We start from the raw sequence: 12,962 nt of genomic DNA on the forward strand, positions 1-12,962 counted from the left end.
TGTATAGTGTATGTGTGGGCGTAAGCATGTGTGTAATGTATACTAAATACGCATCGATGAATGAGCTAAGCTGAACTGAGTTTAAACTCTAAAAACTGAACTACCCTGATCCAGTTACTATGATCATTTATGTGAAGCTGCTTTGACACAATCTACTTTGTAAAAGCGCTATACAAATAAACCTGAATTGAATTGAATATATATCTTGAAAATGCATCTTTACAAAAATGAATTTGTAAAAATGAAGATAGAATAATATGCTTTTTTTTTTTTAAAAAAAAGCAGGTTGGTTCTTTCATTTGATATATAATATATTCATATGTTTCTAGCCAAAAATATTTTGAGGTCTGTCAAATTTAGATGAAATCATCAAAAAGGCTGAAAGTGGCTGGCAACTTTATTTAAAAAAAAATGTGGCAGGGAAAAAGTTAAGAATTTTTTTTTTTTTCGTTTGATCACCGAACAATTCACTGTTGTCTAATTACTTGCCTAATCAAACTGATTGGCCTAGTTAAGTCATTAAACTGCACTTTAAGCTGAATACTAATATCTTGTAAAATAACTAGAAAAAATTAAGCACTTTCATCATGACAAAGACTAAATAATTTAGTTATTATAAATTAGACAGCTATCATCATGTTTAAAATGTGTTGAAAAAACAGCCCTTAGGGAATTGAAAACAAAATCATTAAAATCTCACAGGAGGGCCAATCATTTTGAGCTGTACATCCTGCCTTTTATCAGTTCTTCAAGTGGGTGCTGGATGTTTAATAGCACACTTAGTAAACTAAGGCCTCTTAGTTTAAACGCCACATCCGACCCTAGTATGCATACTGACCATGTCCTTCCTTTCTGACCACAGTGTACTTAGCTTATGATGGCTATTTCCAGCTGCAATGTCACTAAACCCAAATCATCTCAAACTGGTTTCTTGAACATGATACTTAGTACGTTCACATGGACACCAATACAACTTTAAAACAATTAAGACAATAATCTGTGATTAAGTCGATTTTTTGTACCTTAATCTAACTAAAGTCCTAATCGAAGTAAACACAAATAAAATTTAGACATTTATAGATTAGATTAGATTTAACTTTATTGTCATTACACATGTACAAGTACAATGCAACGAAATGCAGTTTAGGTCTAACCAGCAGCAAGTGCAGGATATAGGTATAAGTTATAAAGTGCAGTTATAGAAAAACTATAGTGGTATTTACATGGATGGATGTACTATGAACATTATATACAGGTTGTATATTAGCCATGAAAAGAGATTTACAATAAATGAATATATGTACATGTGAAGTATTCATATTTTAGTCTCATTATTGAAGTGCAGTACAGACATGTAATTACCTTAATCAAACAATAACCATCATAAAGGACTTTGCCGCATTGCGCGACATGATAGTCCATACGTACATAGCTAATTGATACTGTATTCTCTGCACCAACAGAGTCAGTATAGGACCACAGACAGCCACATTTTCTTTACATTAAAACAACTCTCTCCCAGTCTGTACATGGGTGACAAAAAAAGCACTGTTTACACATGCGGTGTGAAAGAGGCTAATCTTATCCAGTACCTCAGAGTTTGACATGAATGAAATGCTCCTGAATGAAAGTGAAACTGTCGAAAAATTAAAAATTAAATATTAAATATTTAAAATTATATGAAACTCATAGATAATAATTAATAACTAGTGTTCCCGTTATATTGTATAAAGCCATCATATTTATTAACATCTACACCAGTGGTCACCAAACTTGTTCCTGGAGGGCCAGTGTCCTGCTGATTTTAGCTCCAATCCTAATCAAACACACCTGAACAAGCTAATCAAGGTCTTACTAGGTATACCTGAAACATCCAGGCAGGTGTGTTGAGGCAAGTTGGATCTAAACCCAGCAGGGACACCGGCCCTCCAGGACCGAGATTGGTGACCCCTGATCTACACCTTTCTTAACCCTAAACCCAACCATCACAGTTATTAACATCTACACCTTCCCCAAACCTAAACCCAACCATCACAGTTATTAACATCTACACCTTCCCCAAACCTAAACCCAACCATCACAGTTATTGACGTCTACACCAACTCAACACCTAAACCCAACCATCAGTTATTAAGGTCTACACATATCCCAAACCTAAACCCAACCATCATAGTTAATGTCTACACCTTCCTCAACCCTAAACCCAACCATCACAGTTATTAACATATACACCTTCCCCAAACCTAAACCCAACCATCACAGTTATTAACATCTACACCTTCCCCAAACCTAAACCCAACCATCACAGTTATTAACATCTACACCTTCCTCAACCCTAAACCCAACCATCACAGTTATTAACATCTACACCTTCCCCAAACCTAACACCAACCATCACAGTTATTAACATCTACACCAACTCAATACCTAAACCCAACCATCACAGTTATTTAGGTCTACACATATCCCAAACCTAAAACCAACCATCATAGTTAATGTCTACACCTTCCTCAACCCTAAACCCAACCATCACAGTTATTAACATCTACACCTTCCCCAAACCTAAACCCAACCATCACAGTTATTGACGTCTACACCAACTCAACACCTAAACCCAACCATCATATTTGTCAACGTCTACACCTTCCTCAACCCTAAACCCAACCATCACAGTTATTAACGTCTACACATATCCCAAACCTGAACCCAACCATCACAGTTATTAACGTCTACACATATCCCAAACCTGAACCCAACCATCACAGTTATTTATGTCTACACCTTTCACAAACCTATACCCAACCATCACAGTTATTAACATAAAGCCGCTAGTTGCGGAGGCTTTCATACTTGAATTGCTCACCATTGTACTGTTATTTGCAGAGTAGGCTAACTGTCATGACAAAAAGGATAAAGTCAGCAAGTGGAGTTGCATAGTGGAGTTGCTGAATGAATTAATTAAAAAAATATATATATATATATATATACACACACACATATATATACATATACACACACACACACACACACAAACACACATCAAATTAATTAGTTGTAAATTTATTTGGAGAAAGCTCCTAAAAACATTTTATGAAAATATTCTCTGGTAAGTATTTCCGCTATCTTGCCAAGAACTTATCGTTGTGACATCTCGCATGGTTCAATGTGATCTTGATAACTTTAAGTTACGCCTCTAACTTACTACAAGTTACGCCCCTTCATGTTACACCCCTGTCTTGCAGTTCACAGACAGATACACATGACCTATAGAAGTATACCTAATAAAGCGGCCGCTGAGTGTACACCACAACACATAACTCTTCTTCATCACCGCTACACTACCCATTTTATCATTACCTGCACTTCATTTTCATGCCAAATAAAATATGAAAAAAGTCATTTTTCACTATACGGTTGTTTCCCTTCGAGGGGCCCTGAGCCAAAAATGGCCACTGCAGCCCAGACTATGGATGACAGTAATTAATTACAGCTGAATATGGTATGATAATAGGCCCGACTGATATAATTAGCTTCAAGAGCCTCTAAAGCATATTTCTGCCCACCTGGTTCTCCCTTTCTACCTGTAATTAAAAAAGATCATTTGGGAAAGATTTGCTTTGTTGCCCCTTGATTAGATTTAGCAACATTCATCATGTTTTTGTCATGGTTTTTCATCAAGACACGGCAGCAGAAAACCACATGCAAATTCGAAATGGTGCTTGCCTAATTTTCCAACACAAAGGTTGCAAGTTAAATCCAAAAGAGGCCTGACCCAGAAAATTGAGTTACTGAAATCCCACATTGTTCCGTGACCATTGGGCACTATAACAGAGCACTAAACTCAAGGGATGGCCTCTGGTACAGGCCAATTAGCATCACTCTGAATAATTTAATAGTCTGCTAATTAAAAAATGATTTATTTTCAATCGCAAATAAATTCATATCATCATAGTAAGTATTATCAATGTCCTCTAGATAGCAAATTGCCCTGTCAGTGTTTTATGAATTAGCCTATAAGATTTTTAATCATTTCTTTAGTGCCAATATTGATATTCAACACTTCCTCACTTATTTAAACTGTTGTCGTTTAAGGAGTCATTATATTGCATCTGAGAGTGTGTGCGCATGCATTACAATGTTAGTTGCCTGTATATGTTTTTTTCATTACTAAAGTGCTGGTAATGCAATGTAATGTGTATTTATATAGTGCATTTATTGTGTATGGCCATACACCTAAAACGCTGCCCAATCATGAGAGGGGGTCTCTCCACACCACCACCAATGTGCAGCATCCACTTGGGTGATGCAATGGCAGCCACAGGACAACAGAGGAGTGGAGAGATAATGATGCAGCAAATTCGGTGGATGGGATAATTGGGAGGCCATGATCGACCACGGTCTAACATCTCATTCGAAAGAAGGCGCTCACTGACTGTATAGTGTCCCCTTCATCATACTGGGGTTTTAGGACTCGCACAGACCGCAGGTTGAGAGCCCCCTGCTGGCCTCACTAACACCACTTCCAACATCAACCTAGTTTTCCCATGTGGTCTCCAATTCAGGTACTGACCGGCCTCAGCCCTGCTTAGCTTCAGTGAGTAGGTCTTGGGCTGCAGGGTGATATGGTTGTGGAAAGCTATGCTGGAAGTCGATGACTTGCATTTTATGAGTCACTAATGACCAATGAGTTTCAGCCAAAAACCTTCTTTAATGTTCAACTAAAAGAAAAGAAGCAATCTACTTTAAATTATAAATTTTTTTCTGAATATCTAATTTTTATATATATATATATATATATATATATATACATAGGCCCACACTGAATCTGGGTGCGCAAAATTTCGCAGATTTTTAGCCCATCATAAATTCTGTTTATTTACTTGTGTAAATGTGTGTAAATTCATATTTATTCAGTTTTAAAATTGATTTCAGTATAATTATGTCTTTTAGTAGATATATTTTATGAGAGACTTGATTTGTTTACCAAATAAAGTGGATTTTATTGGATTTGCATTGTAAACATTAAATACAAGTTTAAAAGGTTTTAGTTTTTGATTCATATATTAAGGTTTTTAGTTATACTTACAAAATCATTCTGCATGAATCCGCACATTTTTACCAAAATTCTGCGCAGAAATAGCAAAACATGTCAGCAGATTCCGTCTGGCCCATTATATACATTAAAAAAACACTAAAATAAAGTAACAAAAACACACATTGGCACATAAGAGCGCTTTATGTGCATGTACTGTGATACTGACAGGCAATTTGTCTACAATATATTTATGACACTTGGGTCACAGTGTGATATTCCCTCCGCTCAGAGAGTCTCAGAAGTCATATCTGTGGCCACCTGCAAGTCATCGGCTCAGTTTCCTCAAAACAAAATGAACAAAGCTTCAGTGGTTCCCTGGTCAGTTATGCTTTCCTAAGAAGAGCCAGCCAGGAAAATTGCCGGAGCCTTTCTGAGCTGTAAACACGAAAGTGAGACATAAATCTTGCGTAAAATATTTGTCAGTTATCTTCTGCTGGAAAACTCTGCTTGATATAAATGCCCCGGCATGCCTGACTCCAATACTATCTGGCTAATTTATCCTTTCACTGTTGGTTATATATTCTGGCTCTGACATATAGTGACCCCATGGTACGGCTGAGTGAGAAATCTTTTCTTTAGACAGCAAGCTGCAATCAACAAACCCATCTGGGTCATTGACTAAATAACTTTAAGGCTGTTTTTGAAATTACTAAATGGTTGTAAAAGAAAACCAGCCTACAAGGAAAGGTTAAAAGGTGCACGTTCAATCATAAAATGACAATGAGATGTGAATCAAGGTAGACATACTTGAATGAGGCTGGCAGTGATTCAAAGGGCATCTGAGGTCAGTACAAAGCTGTTAACACTTGAGATGTGACAGGAAAAATAAACGTCCCTCTGTGTCCATCCCTCAGCCTGATTAATTCAGCTGGCCATATTCCATTCCACACTGTACAGGACAGGCTCTATCTCTTACTTTTAAGTCACGTCCAGCCTGACTCCTATCTGAACACAGTTATTTTCTCTGCCTATTGCCTTGTCACTGCCTCAAATACCTATTTTTGTAACAACTGAACATGAACAATATTTAGTATTTATGCTACATATCTTTTCACTACTGTTTCAGTTTGTAAAGCTGGTAAAATCTTTTCACAAATGTCATTTATTCTCGTCAACAAAATAATTCAATTTCCAAATGATGTATTTTAACATTTCTAATTTCATATATTTTTAATTTCATTAAACATATTTTCCAGCAATTGGTGCTCAAGAAGCATTTCTTAGCAATATTTGAATCAGGTGCTATATTACAAAAGTCTTATTATCGATCCCAGTTGTAAGAACAACAAATAATAACTTGATCATTTGATTAAAAAAAGTGGCAGAAGGTAGATTTTTTCGATGAATCATCAGTTGAAATGCATCTTAATCATCAAAAAACCTGCAGAAGACATTGGAACCCACATGGACCCAACATTCTCACAGAAATCAGTCAAGTTTGGTGAAGGAAAAATCATAGTTAGGGGTTACATTCAGTATGGGGCAAGAGATCTGCAGATGGCAACATCAACAGCCTGAGGTATCAGCACATTTATGCTGCCCATTACATTACTCCTCCTCATAATTCAGCCTCTACATCAAAGATCCTGAAAGCAAAGTAGGTCAAGGTGATCAAGGATTGGTCAGTCCAGTCACCAGACATGAACATTATTGAGCATGTCCAGGGGTAATATGAAGGAGGCATTAAAGATAAACTCAAAGAATCTTGATAAACTCTAGGAGACACTTTCTTTGTCATTCCAGAATAAAAGTTATTTGAGTCATTGCAGAGATGCGTTGAAGCAGTCCTCCAAGCTCATGGAAGTCATACACAATATTATTTTTCCACTGCAACATGACTTTATATTCTATAATGTACATTATTGCTGTTAAGTGACAAAACTTTTGTCTAAGCAAAGTCAACCCTTAAGTCCTAATTAAATAATTAAAAATCAAGGCATGATCATATTTTACTTTGGTAAAATAAGCATAATCTAGAGGACTTTGCCTTTCATATAAGCTACATCTGATACCAAATGATCAATTAGAAGTCAAGTTATTATTTGTTGTTCCTAAAACTTGGATAGGCGACAAGACTTTTGTCAGGTAGTGTATTTGTAGAAACCATGATACATTTAATTAAAAATAAATATTTTTTCATGCATTTAAATGTATTAGTTATTACCTTAAATCAAGGAAATGTAATTCTTGCTAAATTTAAAAGTTTCTTAGGTGTGGGCTTCAGTAAAATGTTATTATTTGCTTTATTCTACAAAAGTCTGATAATATCTTTTCCAAATATGAAACAAAACTATTTTCATTCATTCCATTTCTTCTCGGCTTAGTCCCTTTGTTAATCTGCGGTTGTCACAGCGGAAAAAAACGCCAACTTATCCAGCATCTGTTTTACGCAGCCCATCACTGGGAAACATCCATACACTCATTCACCCACATACACTACAGACAATTCAGCTTACCCAATTCACCTGTACCGTCTTTGAACTTGTGGAGGAAACCCACACAAACATGAGGAGAACATGCAAACTCCACAAAGAATTGCCAACTGACCCAGCCGAGGGTCGAACCAGCGACCTTCTTGCTGTGAGGCGGACGTGCTACTCACTGCGCCACTGCATCGCCTAAAACTACTTTCAGTTATATGTTTTTGTTTTTCAGAAAATGCCAGTAGGTCAGACCACCAAATGTTTTCATTTGTAGTGATTGAGAAACCGGGTTATTCCAAACAGTATTGACTTCTTAACTCTTCTAATTTTAAGAAGGTTTCTAAACTCTTATAAAGGTTAAAACATTGGCATTGTGTGGCCTAAAAATGAATAAAAACACCTCTATAAACCTTGTTTGCTTTGTTTTAAGTTTGAAAAATGTCAGCAGTGATTTACCAAGAAACTGAGAATTTAAGTAGTCTCTTAATTTTTCCCATAGATAAGAAATATTTCATTATATAAATTGCATACTGCATATATTTGACAATCCCAACAACTTTTCTCACAGGAAAATGTAAAATGTGCTGACAGCCCACAGCTTGCAAATGCCAGAAATGGAAGAAAGCGCAAAGAAAAAGATAGGATTCTGACTTGATGACTTTCACCTGGGCTTATGCTGGAAGAATAGCTTCCCATTCTAATTGTTGTTTTGGGGGAGAATTGGCAGATAAGTTTCTGCAGAGGCGGACAAACAAATCCACATATCTCGCTAGATAAAGTAGCACTGGGAACTCTCCTAAGAAACAAGATCCAAAGCATTTTACGTTTATATAATACAATAAAGCCTCGAAGGTTGCCAGAGAAGTCAAATCCACAGAACAACTCTAAAAATACTCCACTGCCCCAACAGAATTGTTGATAAGCGTGTCAGACTCTCACTTAGCTCTGTACATATGTGAAAGGGTCAGTGGATGTCAGGAAACCAGACTAACCTCGAGGCATTTTGTCTCATTACTTCACCTCAGGAACAAATAATAACCTTCAGACAAGTCAATATGGTTGATTTCAAAGCATTTTTTTCTGGCTGGAATCAGCGGTACAAGACAGTCGATTGGTAGTGGCCACGCATCTATTATTCCCAATGCAGGAGGAAAAAAAATATGTGTCTTTTTCGAGCCGTAAGAACACAGCATGTGCTCGCACACCATATCGGAACACACAGAGGTTGCTGTCAGCTTCAGAAAGGCTGACTGAGCTGCATATTGGGAAGAAAAAGGTCTCCACAAGCCACTGAACACTCTCTCCCATAGCCTCACCCTCTTCCTCTCGCTCATGGTAATGATGTCTCCCCCGTGGGGCTTCGCATGCTCTCTTTAATGGGTAAATTCATCAAAGTCAGTCCTGTCTCGCTGCGCATCCAGGTTAATTGTGTCTGTTTACACATGCATGCACGATCTTTTCTTGTTTCTACTCGTAAAGAAGAGCAAATCTGAGATGAGGTGCGTACCAAAACCCAATATCTACTAGTGGTGGGAGATGTAGACTTCTATTACAATTTTTTTCTGGTATTTTTTGCGATAACAATATCAATGATGATAATTTATACATTGTAAAAAATGCTAGGTGGGGCGTCACAGTGGTACAGTGGGTAGCACGATCGGCTCACAGCAAGAAGGTCGCTGGATCGAGCCCCAACTGGGTCAGTTGGCATTTTTGTGTGGAGTTTGGATGTTCTTCCCGAGTTCCCGTGGGTTTCCTCTGGGTGCTCTGGTTTCCCCCACAGTCCAAAGACATGCAGTATAGGTGAATTAAATGAGCTAAATTGGCCGTAGTGTATGTGTGTGAATGCAAAAGTGTATGTGTTTCCCAGTGTTGGCTTGCGGCTGGAAAGGGCATCTGCTGCATAAAAACAGATGCTGGATTAGTGGATCAGTGGCAACCCCTGATTAATAAAGGGACTATGCCAAAATGAAAATAATTGAATAAATGGATGAAAATTGCTGGGTTCCAAGCAATTGATTTGTGTTGGGACAACATGAAGGAATTAAGTTAACTTATTAGCTTTTACAAATTTAAGTTGGCGGTTCATTCCGCTGTGGCAACCCCATATTAATAAAGGGACTAAGCCAAAAAGAAAACAAATTAATTAAATTTGCGTGGATTGAACATAAAATATTTGTTTTCCCCCCAAAAAAACTCAAGAACTTTGATTCTGCTCAATTTTATTAAGTAGTTTAAACAAAACAGCAAATGTTATTCTTTGACCGTATGTATCCACCAAGAGAGAAAAAAAAAGTTCTGTATCATTAGAGAAGTATTATTCATATTTTCTATTTAGTAACAAAAAACCCAGGGTGTTGTGAGGTGTTTGTGATGGGACAACATGAAGAAATTATTACTTTTTTACTTTTTACAAATTTAGGAGGATTGATCTCAAGAATTGTGTTCTTTCAGCTCATTTTAAAGAAGCAGTTTTTTATGTGTAGGGCTGCACGATATTGGAAAAATCTGATATTGCAATATTTTATTTTTCTTCAATAAATATTGTGATATGAATGCGGTTTCTTGGGAGTTTATTAGTATTTAGGTACAGAAATTGAAAAGTCCCACTGCAAAAATATGCTTTTTGTTACTTTTCTTTGTCTTGTTTTTAGTCCAAATATCTAAAAAGTCTTGCATCAATTGAATAAAGTATACAAGTAAAAATAGTCTTGTCTGTAACTTTAGAAAACAATAAGGCAAAATTAAGAGTTTCTTCATTAAAACAAGCTAAATTTTCTGCCAGTGAAGTCAAATAATATTGTTTTTGCTTTGAAATGTAGATATTTGGACTAGAAACAAGACAAATACTTATTTTCTTTCATAAATTATTTCAATTCCATATAAAGAAAGTAATTAAATACAATTCTGGTCAACAATAATCCAGGCTCAATGCATATCTTGCATTGTGACTATTACATATGCATACACTGCAACATCGATGCTGAAACAATACATGGTGCAGACCTACAGTATAATGAAGGGAATTTGGACTAAATGTCAGTAAATGTCTCCCACATATGCTTTTCTAGATTTACTGAACAGTTCCAGATTGTAGGTTTTATCTCTATTATCCCACAAACTAATTCTTATCATGGGGAGAACTTTTACTGATTTATCACAATGAAAAGCTAACACCCATTCCTAACATCCACTATTGCAGGGTCCAATATAACAATGACTGAGGGAGTGACAGTGTATGTGTGTTGAGAGAGAGAGAGAGAGAGAGAGAGAGAGAGAGAGAGAGAGAGAGAGAGAGAGAGAGAGAGAGAGAGAGAGAGAGAGAGAGAGAGAGAGAGAGAGAGAGAGAGAGAGAGAGAGAGAGAGAGAGAGAGAGAGAGAGAGAGAGAGAGAGAGAGAGAGAGAGAGAGAGAGAGAGAGAGAGACTCATTTTCCAGGAGAAACTCCCATACCATCACTCTTGACTGGGTGTTCGTTTGTTTCTACACAGAAAAATGGCTCTCACTATGAACTCATACTCAAGCCCTAGGGACACTGGCCATTTCTTCCATGAGCCTAGAGCATATTGTAAGCCATCTGGTGCCCATCTCATATTCCTGTGAGGTAGTAAGTGACCTGAGGAACAGCAAGCTATCAATCAAAGAGCCGACGAAATCTCACTGCAGGTCAGTGGTCTCCATCATACAGAAGGTCTATGCTGATCCTAAAATGACTGATAGCTGTAATTGATGGGATTTCTCTTTTTATTCCTTCTCAGAGCAAGAAAAGTTTCTTCTAAACTCTCATTCATTTGTTGCAGTAATTATAATGAACAATATTATTTGCTTCATTAAAGTATCGACTCCTGCAAATGTACATTCATATGCAGCAAGTAAATGCTTGGATACAAAATATTGATTGAAAATAAGCTTACTCAAATCAAAGCTTACACAAAAAAAAATACAGAAAGCAAGTTCTAATGGGCTCCATGCACAGCTATTGTTTTTACAACCAATGATAAACTTTCAGTAAAAGCTTAATGTGACTATTTCCAATTTATTAAGGTTGCTTTTACAGCATTGATGTTGTAGTGTAATTAAAAATACATTCAGTTAAAGAGACTTAGGCATTCGTTTAAAGTGTAAAACAAGGTGAAAGACTGTGTAACAGTGCCGTCCGGATCAGCAGTCGAAAAAAATTGAAAATACTGTGGTAAAAAAAACATTGTATAGACATGACAGGGGGGAATTAAATTGAATGCAGTGCTTCTTGTCTGGTCTGAGACCCACTTTATATTGTATATCTATCAGGCAGTGAAGGTCACTGATTTTTAAAGAAATCCGACCTTAAACGTGGCAATTTTGAAATGGAAAGACAGTTCACCGGAAGAGCTGAGGCTGGCTGAAATTAAAAGTCTGTGTGCATATACTCCATTAGGCAAATATTCAACAGACACAGTACAGCTATAATTATACAGTTTTTCACCACATAATTAGACATTTCAGATTAAAACTGCTTTGAAATCATACCTGTTTATCTTATAATCTACTGACGTACAAAACAATTGTTCCTCATGAAGAAGCAATTTCTTCATTATGAAAAGGAATTATGCTTTATTATAGTATGAAATGCTTTCATTGTGAAGCATTATGAAACTATTCATAATGAAGTCCAAATTTATTTTCAATTGAATCATTACTACACTATAAAAGAGACACAAGATGGGAGCAGCAAGATTCGTATGAAACAATAGAGCATTTTTGATACCTGCAATTAATAGTACACAAAACATTGATTACCTCACTAAAAGCTTTTGTGAAAAATAATAAATGTGTACCACTTATGTGTATTCACGGACATGAATCTGTTTTTTATCAGAGATCTTTGGGTAGCACAACTGACCAAATATATTCAATTGGGAGAGTAGTGCAATATGTTTTGTACTAAATATCTCATTTATAATCGCACCACAAGCCATTGCTTTGGAAAAACACATTTTTCAGCCACACCCACTTCAGTTCCCAATGGGTTATAACAGGAAGATCCACTGACGAACATTAAAGCACTCAACAGCATAAAAAGCTCATTGACACTTCTGATTTAATCATAAACACCTGGTCCAAACCTGTTCTTTCATTTATGAAATAAACAACACTACAAAATGGCTTGACCTTTTTAAAAATGAGACTATTTTTTGGGTCCAACCAGGGCTGGACTGGGGCAAAAAATCAGCCCTGGCATTTTGGGCCAGAGCGGCCCACTAAATTCAATCAAAATGCTATCTATCTATGCACGTCCAATATTTTTATGAACTCAAATTCTATAAAACACAAAAGCCATATATATGAAATAAATAAATACAAACTTTAATCATAATTTAATTTCTGTATACTGTCCATAAAGATATTTGTTGAGTTCTAAAAAAATACACTATTCATTCATTTATTTTTCTTCGCATAAGTCCC

General features: G+C 36.5%; 2 protein-coding genes and 1 long non-coding RNA gene across 7 annotated transcripts in view; 1 reads left to right on the forward strand and 2 right to left on the reverse strand.

Moving 5' to 3' along the window:
• Window positions 1-12,962, forward strand: part of LOC147839360 (uncharacterized) — a 963,858-nt gene that overhangs the window by 229,249 nt on the left and 721,647 nt on the right. The window lies entirely within an intron of this gene.
• rgs6 (regulator of G protein signaling 6) overlaps window positions 1-12,962 on the reverse strand; it is a 132,934-nt gene that overhangs the window by 112,200 nt on the left and 7,772 nt on the right. The gene's annotated exons all lie outside the window — the stretch shown is intronic.
• Window positions 278-4,043, reverse strand: LOC147832233 (uncharacterized). The gene is made up of 3 exons (XR_015518509.1): window positions 3,332-4,043; window positions 3,031-3,293; window positions 278-1,779 (listed from the first exon to the last, which is right to left on the reverse strand). It is a non-coding gene; the product is annotated as an uncharacterized LOC147832233 (long non-coding RNA).

The sequence above is a fragment of the Danio rerio genome, chromosome 20 (assembly GCF_052040795.2).
Source record: "Danio rerio strain M-AB ecotype USA chromosome 20, GRCz13ab, whole genome shotgun sequence".
Classification (NCBI taxonomy): Eukaryota; Metazoa; Chordata; class Actinopteri; order Cypriniformes; family Danionidae; genus Danio; species Danio rerio.